Below are 10366 nucleotides of genomic sequence, written 5' to 3' on the forward strand. Positions count from 1 at the left end.
TCACTCTGTCTGTCTCTCTGACTTTGTCTGTCTCTCTCTCTCTCTCCTCTCTCTCTCTGTCCCTCTCTCTCTCTCTGTCTCAAAGTTGCCTTCTATTTCTCTGCATAGATATGGCATTTATGTGCCTGTGCCCACACTGTGTCCTTCCCCCCCCCCCCCCCCCCCAAGGCAGCCACTGCCCTTTTCTGGGGCTCTGCAGACTAGGCACGTCGTGTCCTGGCCATACCAGCTGCTTGTTAAGGATCTGCTGGAGTGTCCTGAGATCCATATTGTTGTGATTAGGGAGCCCATTTCTCCAGACAAACCTTGTTATCTCCATTTTATTGAGGAGAAATCAATGGTTTCTGGAGATGAACGGATCTGTTCAATGTTGCCCTGCTGAGAAATACCAGATTTGGGTCCAAAGGATTTAGACTGGGAAGGCAACTTAGACCTTGTTTAATGGAACACACTCATTTTCTCGGGGAGGAAACTGAGGCTCAGAAAGGGGAGAGGGCTTGTCCTGGGCACACAGAGATCAAGCAGGCAGTGGGGGCTGGAGCCCTGGACCCCAAGTCAGCCCACAGTCCCAGTTGGGAATCCAGCCTCAGGCACCATCAGTCCTAGGGCTATCTTGGGCCCTTCATCCTCTCAGAGACTTGTCCATACAAGGCAGAAAACGCTTGTCTCCGCGCTTCACTGAACAGAAGCTCTTTGCGAGCCCCAAGACAGCACAGAAATCTGATGTCTTATTTTTAAGTGGGGAAGCTGGGATTTGAACCTGGGGTTGAAAAGCTCCTCCTCTGACACCCAGGTTCTCTCTGCCAACCCAGGCTGCCTCCCCCTAGCATTCCTTCCATTATCCTTGTGAAGATGGCGCTGGTGAGGGGGACGATGGGAAAGATGACCCTGGCTTAGCCAGTGAGTGCCCCTCAGATGGAGCATGGGGGCCCAGGATCCCGGGGGGCCCCTGCCCACCGGGGCACCTTCTTCCCCAGTTCCGCCATTGGCCCATAGGTGGTGCTATTGTGTCTCCTAAAAGGTTCGGGGCTGGGGCTCAGCCCAGAGAGAAGGTGTGAGCCATGGGGCAAGGGAAGGATGCGAAGGCGGTGGGATGCAGGCTCCCAGCTCCTCTCGGGAGTGATAAAGGAACATGTGAGAAGGCCATCTTGGGATACAGGATGCAATGGGCTGCAGCCTAGCCTTCCTGCCCACGGAAACATGGAGCCCTGGGGAAGCTGGATGGGGACAGTTCTGCAGGGGCTGTCTGGAGAGGCTTCAAGTTGCCTGCCTGCCAGGGAGAGACCAACTTGGTGGGCAGGGGCAGCTGGCAGAAAGGGGAGCAGGAGCCACCTAGGACAGCCCAGGCAGGGAGCAGGGCCAGGCAGAGCAGCTGCCAAGCCCCTCCAGAGACCTTGGGCACCTTGTGGGGCAGGGCAGAGCATGGGGCTGTGGGCAAAGCCCAGCTCCTCATCTGCCCAGACTTTGCTATTTCTCCAATGCCCTCCTGTCACACAGCACAAGCTTCCTCATGATGGTTCACTTTCCCTCTCATTTTTCCCCTCTGGCTTTCTTTCCCCAGCTCTGATAACCCAGGAAAATCCCATCTCCTCAAAGGCAAAACTGACTATCTTTGCACCTTTGGCTCCACCAGACCCAGGCAAACAAATGGCGCTTCATAAATGGATCATAAGTCTCTGCTTTAACTAGAATCGACCAGCCCAGAAAACCTGAGATTGTTTGTCAACCTAATCAACATTCATGTCGTCCTCCTTAGCCTGGAAGAAACCTCAGAGATCAACCAGCCTTCCTTTACCACAGGAGTAAACTGAGGCAGGGGAAGGGGGATAAGGGATCTCTGGAGATCTCTGCCTTGATTCAACCCAAGCCCAACATCTGGTACTGAAGGAAGCTGAGTGGAGAGAATGGAGGGGGAGTGGCTGGACCTGGGGTCTGCAGGGGCTGGATGGCCCAGCTCAGGGGCCACCTTGCCTCCTCCCATCTGCCCACAGCTTCTCAGAGCCCACGGGAGGTGAGCAGAAAAGACAGTATGGAGAGGGTCTCCCCCCCACTCCCACCCCCACTACATGCTGCATTCCTGGGACTGGGGCCTGCCTTCACGGTGCCTCCAGACTGCTGGGAAAAGTCCCTAGAGAGCCAGGGTTGGAAAATGTCACTTATAATTTCCCCCCTAATCCAGTGAGCCTGCTTTGATCGCTCTATTTCTATGGGTCCCTGAGGTGAGACTGTGATACAAGCCTGGCCCCTGGTCCCTGGCCTGACATCCTTCAAGGCCCCAGAGTGTGGGCATGAAGCCATGAAGGAGCAGTTGTCTCTCTTGGAGAAAGGGTCTGGCTCCTGTGGCTTCTCCTGAGTCCTCTGGGTGGCCTCTGGACTCCAAAACTCAGTGATGAGAGACAAGAGTAAAAGGGGAACGGCTCCCACAAGGCATGTCCACCTGCTCAAGTGCTTCCTGCTTCCCCATGGCCTCCTAGCGGAAATAAACCCAAATCCTGGGGGAGGAAGCCTGCTGAGCACACATATGAGGGGGAGGATCTGCCTTGTCTGCCCTCCCACATCCCTCCTCCCCACCAATGGGAGGTCTACTCTGTCAGTATATTGTGTACATATGTGTGGATATAAATGCATACAATGTTCACATCCACATGTGGATATATGTGTGCACCTCAAGTCCTCACCAGCAAATGATGCAGGGTCACACTGCCTCATGTAGACGTGTGGTGTTCACACCAGCTGTGGCGCACAGTGCGCTGGTATTCACACCTGTATATATGCATGTGCGGGCTGTGTTCACACAGTTCTGTGTGGGTGTGCAGGCACACGCAGGAGTCACACTAGCATGTGTGAGTGCACACAGGTATGCATCCGTGGAGTGTTCGCACCAGCAGTGGGAGCTCATGAAGTGTTTCCCTAGTGCATGTGTGGATGTGAAGAGGTCCCTGGGGCCGAGCTCGGTCAGCATATTGTTGTCTCCTTTCAGCGTGTATCATGCTTTCAGGGCTCTGCACTAATTACCCTAAATTGTCCCAGACCTAGAATTAGCTGAGTGGGATTCCAGTGTAAAAGGTGCCCAAAGCACCTGCTCTCAAGGAGCTTACCTTCTTCTGAAGGTGTAAAACATGTAAAGAGGTTCGTAAAGAGGAGATACCTTGTGGAGAGAGACAAGGGCTCAGGAAGGGGGTCCCACAGCAGGTGGCAGCTAGGCCACCTTGAAGGGGGCTCAGAGATTCTGAGAGGCTGAAGTGAGGAGGAGATGCAGTCCAGGTACGAGGGAGAGCCAGGGCAAAGGCTTGGAGGTGGGAGATGGGCTCTCACGCTAGGGAAGCAGCACGTAGGTTAGTTCAGCTGGAATGCAGAGGAACGTGAAACAAGTCTGGATAGCTTCGTTTCCACCAGCCTGTGAAAAGTGTGAAATGCCAAGGGAAGGGAGTCAGTGTGGTCCAATGGAAGAGCCCAGGCTCTCAGGCCAGAGCACTGGGCTTGAAGTTCCTGCTCTGCTAATGACCTGGGCCTCATCTGTAAGATCCCTGCTCCTCTGACTTGTGAGTTCCTCTGCTGGGGGCCCCCTGAACACCACCAGATGGCTTTGCATATTTAATAATTTAATAGTGTTTCTATATCCAAAGCAATGCCCATTGTTGCCATCTAACAACTTGTACACAGGGGAGGCTGGCATGCTTTCCATGCTCATCTGAGCCTCACCGCCACACCAGGCATGCTCCATGGGCAGGGAGGCACCCTCATCCCCATTTTACAGATGGGTAAACTGAGGCACTGAGAAGCCAAACAGTTGCCTGGGATCATAGATGTGTGCTGTGGATGGGCTGTGAGCCTGGGCCTTCTAGCTTCCATGGCACTCATCCTCCCAATGGCCTCCTCTCTCACCTCCTGGGATGCCTTCCCTTCCCTTCCCTTCTCCTTCCCTGTCCCCCCACACCTCCAGTCACCCAGGGCCAAACAGGAAATCACTTGTAAGGCCTCCAAGCGTGTGCGGCTGCGGAAGTGCCGTGATGGTTGCTGTCTCTCTGTGTAAACAGTCAAGGAAGGACACAACCAAATAAACACCAGACACGAGTGGGAGTGGGGCTCCCGTGGTCCTGCCGTGGTCCGCCGTGGTCCGCCACAGTTACACTGCAGCCCTACCAGGGCCCTGCCACACCCCCAGGGATCTGGCACATCTCTTGTCTTTATGGTCTATGCAGACTTGACACTCGCCCAGAGCTCCTCTCCTAAAGAGACGCTGCTGTCTGCAGACAATATTTATAGGATGTACATTCTCCTTCTGGACAAAAAAGAGAGACCAGGGGGTATAAAGGCTATCCTTGTGGATAGATAGCAGCCCGTTATCATCTCCATGTTTGGGAGAAATTGGGAGAGAGTCCAGGGGGAGGGGACGAGGAGAGAAGACAGGGAGAGAAAAAGAAGGAGAAAGGGTGCTAGGGAGAGAGAAGTCAGTGGATGGAGAAAGAGGACAGGAGAAAGAAAGGGTAATGGGATGGGAATAGAGATGAAAGTGAGGGAGAGATATTTTCTTTTATCATAATTTTTCCTTCCAGCAGGGAAGGTGGTGGCCCTGGCTCCAAAAGGCTGTCCTAATGGACCATCACTTCTGGAAGGCCCCCCCAAGCTGGAGAGGCTATGATGGATTGCATGTTGGCACCCAAGGGTCGGTGATGCCCAGCTCACAGAGGTTCATCCCCAGGTGGTGTGTGTGTGTGTGTGTGTGTGTGTGTGTGTGTGTGTGTGTGTGTGTGGAGGCATCAGTTCTTTCCATCACAGCAACCTGTGAAGGCCATGTGCCAAGAGGGACTGCAATCTGCATTAGTGAAGGGTACGCCCATTTGAATGAACTCCCGGACCGATGAAGTAAGGAAGTGTGATAGCCGCTGAGCCTTATGTGCAGCATACAAAAAGCACCACCAGGAAGGAGGCAGGACCACATCCCACTCTATAGATGAAGACATCACCCCTATGCAAACGTGGAGACTCAGAAGCTGGAGTGCTGGCAGGAAATGCTCAGACAGGGACAGCGCTGGGTTTGCCCACAGCCGGTGACAAGCCAAGTCCCCTTTACCCTGGAGTTGGCTGGCCATGGATCCCTTCAGAGACCCCAGTGGGGAGGTAGCCAGGTGGCCCCAACCTCTTCTTGTCCAGGAAAGTGACTCTTCACTCCCTGAGTCAAGGGCATGATTCCGAGACTGGAGACTGGCCTTGCACACGCAGCTCTGGGGCTGTGACTGACCCCAGCCTCCTGTGGCAGAAGGAATGTCGGCTTGGCCAGCCAGCCGTTCCCAGCTTGGATCCGTCCACCTAGGGAATGCCTTTCTCTATTCAATACCATCCCACAAATGTTTACCAGGTACTGGGCTATGTTCTGGGATAACACCACAAGGGGCAAACCTGTCCTGTCCAAAAGGAGCTTACATTCTGATGCTGTGTGGTAGGTGGACTCTGATACAGATAAAGAAGTCAAGGCTGGGAGAGCTGGGACAAATCATTTGTCCAAAGACACACAGAAAGTTAGTGGTGAGGTCGGGACTGGGACCCAGGTTCCCAACTCCTACAGCAATGGGCTTCTCCAAGGAGAGGCCCCCCCCCGAAAAGTCAGGGCTCCCTAAGGTCCTGCCCAGCTATCCAAACTCATGTCATTTGTGAGTCTCTGTGAGGCCGAGGACTCGAGTAACCACATCCTGTCTCATCTCAGCCAAGGAATCGTCCAAGGAATCCCATGAACGATCTTAATGCCGTTTGGGCCCTGCTAAGGGAGGAGAAGACAGCTTGAGTTAGGGACCAGCTGCAGGCAGTTTGCCGAGCTGAACACCATTGCAAGGGGACCGGGTTTTCCCGTGGGCAGTGTGGGGTGGTCAGGGTTTATCCAGCCTCACACTCTGGTTCGCTGAGTGACCCTGGGTGAGTCCACCAAGCCTTCTGAGCCTCAGTTTCCTTAACTGTAAAATGGGCTAACACTAGCACTTCGTCATAGAGTCGCTGTGAGAATCAAATGACGGGGAGAGAAGGGCAAACAAGAATTTACACAGCACCTATTATGTGCTGCGCACTGCACTGCGGATTCTAGATTCTAAACAGCTGCAATCAGTTTTCATTGCGTCCGACACTTTGTGACCCCACTGGGGTTTTCTCAGCAAAGATACTGGAAGAGCTTGCCATTTCCTTTTCCAGAATATTTTACAGATGGGAAAACTGAGTCAAACAGGGTTAAGTGACTCGCCCAGGGTCACACAGTTTAGGAAGTGTCTGGGGCCAAATTTGAACTCACTCCAGACCTGGCGCTCTGTGTACTATGTGGCCACCTAGCTGCCCTAGCATGTAAATCATGCCTACTATGTGCCAGCTCTTTTACAAATATTATCTCAGTTAATCCTCACATCAGCCCTGAGAGATATAACTGAGGTGGAAGGAGGTTAAGTGACTTGCCCAGGATCCCACAGATGGTAAGTGTCTGAGGCTGGATTTGAACTCAGGTCTTCCTGCCTCTCAGTCCAGTACTCTATGCACTGAGCCACCTGGCTGCTGTGTAAACCTCTGTGCTATTGCTATTAATGTATGGATCTTAACCCATTGCAGTGAAATTTGGTTCTGCCATGGAAGGAGGTTCCAGAGACACTGGGCCACACAGAAGGAAAGCGATGACCCATAGGAAGGGCCACGAGACCAGCCTGGCTGGGTAGCCTGCAGGGCCCACACGGCTGCTGCATTCCGGGCCATCCCCGCAGAAGCCAGAGCTCTTGGAGCCTGCGGGCTTCTCAGAGGCATCTAGTCCCGCCCGGCCTGAGGAAGGACTCCCTCTACCATCTCGAAAACTCAACAAAGTCCAGGCTCTGGCTGTTGGGTAGTCTTCCCGAGATGAAGCCCCCATTTGCTCTCTACCCCTTCCTCTCCTTGCCCCTGGCACCAAGCAGAGCACAAGGATGAAGTCCGCCATCAGTGAACATTTAAAGACAGCTTTCATGCCCCATCCCCTTCTTAATCCTCTTTTCTAGACTCAACATCTCCGACTTCTTCAGCTGATCCTTCCATGGCCCAGACTCAAGGACCTACCTCTTCCTCCTTGCCTTCCTCTGCACTTTCTCCAGATCCCCAATATCCTTTCCACTGGTGGTCCCAAGACCCAACCTGGCTGAGGGCAAGGGGCTCCCCCTCCTTTCTCGAAGCCCCTACCTCTCTGAATGCTGTGCACGCTAACATTCATTTTCTCAGAAAATCCCGTCCATGTTAAGTTCGCTCACAAGGTGCTTGGGAGGGGTCCTGTTTCCCACCAGCCTGGTCTGTTGCCCCAGGCCCAGACCCTTTCCAGGGCATTCAAGTTGGCAAAGCATCTTTGACTCCCCCTTTCACTGGATCCTCAGAACAGCCCATGAGGGAGGCACCATAGGGATGACAGCACGCATGTTACAGAGGGGAAAGCCAAGGCTCAGAGAAGGTGATCTTTCCAGGATCCCACTGCTCGGAAGGGACAGATCTCTCCTGACTCTAACTAGCCCCGTAGCCTCTAATCCTATTTCCATTACCTACTTCAAGGATTAACCATTTTAACTTTCATTATCAATAAACATCAGTGTTTGCAGGCTTGGGATACAAAGGGAAAAAATAAAAGATGGCATCCCTTCCTTCAAAGAGCTTTGATTTTGCTGGAATTTTCTGAGGATGGAGCCATACAATTGGCTTAAAAAAATCTGCGTAAGGGGCGGCCAGGTGGCTCAGCGAGTAAGAGCACCAGCTCCAGTGTCGGGATGACCGACTGGGGATCAAATCCTGGGCTCAGACACTTAGCACCAACCCAGAAACACCTGGCCGTGTAACCTTGAGCAAGTTACTTAATCCCAATTGCTTAAAAAAAAAAAAAAAATCTGCGTGTTATCAGAATCAGAAAAAGCCCAGTGGATCTCTCAGGTCAGCGGGGTCTTCTACCACTGGTGAGACCTGAAACGATCTTTGTAACTTCTGTTTCCCTTATTTTACGGAGGGGGGCCTAAAGCCTGCTGGCCGGGCAAAGCGAGCTGGTTGGGGTCACCCAGAGGGCTGGGGAAGAGCTGGGCTGAGGATTTGGTCTTGGGAGCCCCGGCGCTTTTCCACTGAGCTGCCCTGCCACCTGACAACTGCTCGAAGCCAGTCCTAAAGATCTGCTCATTTTACTTCTGGGATGGGGGCCCAGGGGCAGCCCCCAGGATGACTGGAATCAATCCATTAAATAACTGCTTTCTCCTTTTGCGTTCAGTCTGGCCAAATCATTAATCAATACATCAGCACACGTTAAGAGCCAGCTGTATACCAGGCGATGTGCTCAGTCCAGGGTTGGAGCGAGGAGTTTACAAAGGCAAGGCAAAACACTCCCGGCCCTCCAGAAGCTTCCGTTCTGAGCCAGACAACAGGTCGTGGAGAGGACGGCCAATAAAGGCTCTTGGTGCTCGGGCTGCCTTTTCATCTTGAAGGACTCCAGGTGCCTGGTGCTGCCTGGTCACTCGGCATTGAGGCGTGGCCACTGGGCATCCCAGGGCTGGGGAGTCTGTGGTTCCTGCTGATCCAAGAGACTCCAATAACATGGCGACCAAGATAGAGTTTAGCAGGGGAAGGTGTCTCCATTAAGCTTGGGAGCTGGGGGCCATTAGGGATGGGCAGTGGGATGGAGAGGAAAGAGAGCTTCAGGGCCCCCAAGTGACCCCCAGTGCTCAGACACTGCCCGGTCCAGCCCCCACATCTCAGAGAAGGGTAGCCTCAGTTTTGTCATCTCTAAAATGATGGCGGAGCAGCCAGGTGGCACAGTGGGTAGAGCTCTGGACCTGGAATCAGGAGGACCTGAGTTCAAATTCAGCCTAAATACTGCCTAACTGTGTGACCCTGGGCAAGTCACTTAACCCCAATTGTCAAATGAATGAATGAATAGAAGAAAGCAATAATGGAGTGGGACTTGGTGGCCTCTAAAGCTCCCTCCAGCTCTGGGACTATGGACCCAAAGCAGCCTTTGCCACTCTGGGACTGGTCTATTTGCCGGGGTTGAGCTCTCAATGGGTCATTCTTCTTCCGTCCTTATTTTCTGAAATATTGTCATTCTACTTGGTAGAAAAAGAGCTAGTCAATCAGTTAATGCACATTGATTGAGCACCTGCTATGTTCCAGATACTGGGGATGGAAAACCTTCAGGAGCTCACTGTCTAATGGGGAGACAAAGGAAGCATCATGGACGCTAGAGCCCACGACCTGCTGCCAGCCTCTTAGTACCTCCAGCTGGTCCACTCTCCCACATCTCTCAGGTTCTCTAGGAAGGGGGGTTTTATTCGCTTCCTCACCCTGTTTGGCAGCTGCAGAGTCTCAGAATGTCAGGGATGGACAGGATCCCAGAGACAACTGGTCAAGTCTTACCCAGACCAGAACCTGTCTCTTGCCTTTGCTCAGATGCTTCCCCCCTCCTGAAGCAACCCATGCTGCACCTGGAAGGCCGGGAGGAGCCTGGCCTCTCACCTAAGCCAATTTCTTTGCATCCACCCTCCGGGGGTTGAAGGAGGTGGCTGTGGCCCCTTTATCCAAGGGATGTGGTTGGAGCCTCTTTGACTGGCTCTCTGGGCATCTGCAAGGTGCAGCTCTCAAAGCTCTCCACCTTGCAGAGACTTTCCCCAAGGTATCCCTGATCTCATTCCAACTTCATGTAATACCACCCTTGTGGGCTGGGCTGGATTTCCCCAACAGACCTATAAGCCCAGTGCCTGGCACAGAGAAGTTACTCAATCAATATTTGCTTCATGTAGGAATAAAAAGGGTCCAGAAAGGTGAGGGGTTGCCCCAGGTCACAGAATGAGTCCCTGGTAGAGCCCAGAGGCCAGGTGTCTCGCTGGCCAGCTCAGGGACCTCTGCTGTCTTGGGGGCATCCAGGGTCGTCTGGATGGGCAGTGACCAGCCCCTCTTCGCTTTAAGGTTCTGCTCCTGCAGACCTCAGAGGGCAGAAGCACACTAGGCTAAGAGCTAGGGAGACCTTGGTGATACCCACTGCTCTTCTGTAAAATGGGGCCGATCCTAGGGCTACGCGCCTCTGTGGACTGCCATGAGGAAGATGAGGATGACGCCAGCTTCCAGGGCACTCCCATCCTTTGTGATTCCTGGAAGGGCCCAGTCTATGATGGCCTTGCATACAGCAGGTGCTCAGTGGAGGAAAATGGGCACCACTAAAGGGATCCTAATTCAGCATGCCATTATTAAGCACCTACTATGTGCTGGCCATGGTACCAAAGACAAACATGCAAAGTTCCCTGTGTGAAAAGCTAGTGTTCTAATGGAATTTGTTTCTCTTCCTTTCCCCAGGAAGCTCTGTGCCCAGTGCCCACCCCAATACCCAGCCCAGTGCCCAGTGCCCAGC

General features: G+C 53.2%; 1 long non-coding RNA gene across 2 annotated transcripts in view; it reads right to left on the reverse strand.

Annotated features, from left to right (window-relative positions):
• Positions 1-334: 334 nt before the first annotated feature.
• The window catches only part of LOC138144946 (uncharacterized), an 11978-nt gene continuing 1946 nt past the window's right edge, over positions 335-10366 (reverse strand). The window contains exon 3 of one of the 2 annotated variants that reach the window (XR_011164051.1): positions 335-3397. This is a non-coding gene — a long non-coding RNA (uncharacterized lncRNA). Of the gene's footprint in view, positions 3398-7548; positions 8799-10366 lie in introns of those variants that run through there. The other variant, XR_011164050.1, reaches the window with a different exon arrangement.

This window comes from Petaurus breviceps, unplaced genomic scaffold, assembly GCF_028583685.1.
Source record: "Petaurus breviceps papuanus isolate PSGF00001 unplaced genomic scaffold, PetGlider_PUasm1.0 90721, whole genome shotgun sequence".
Lineage (NCBI taxonomy): Eukaryota > Metazoa > Chordata > Mammalia > Diprotodontia > Petauridae > Petaurus > Petaurus breviceps.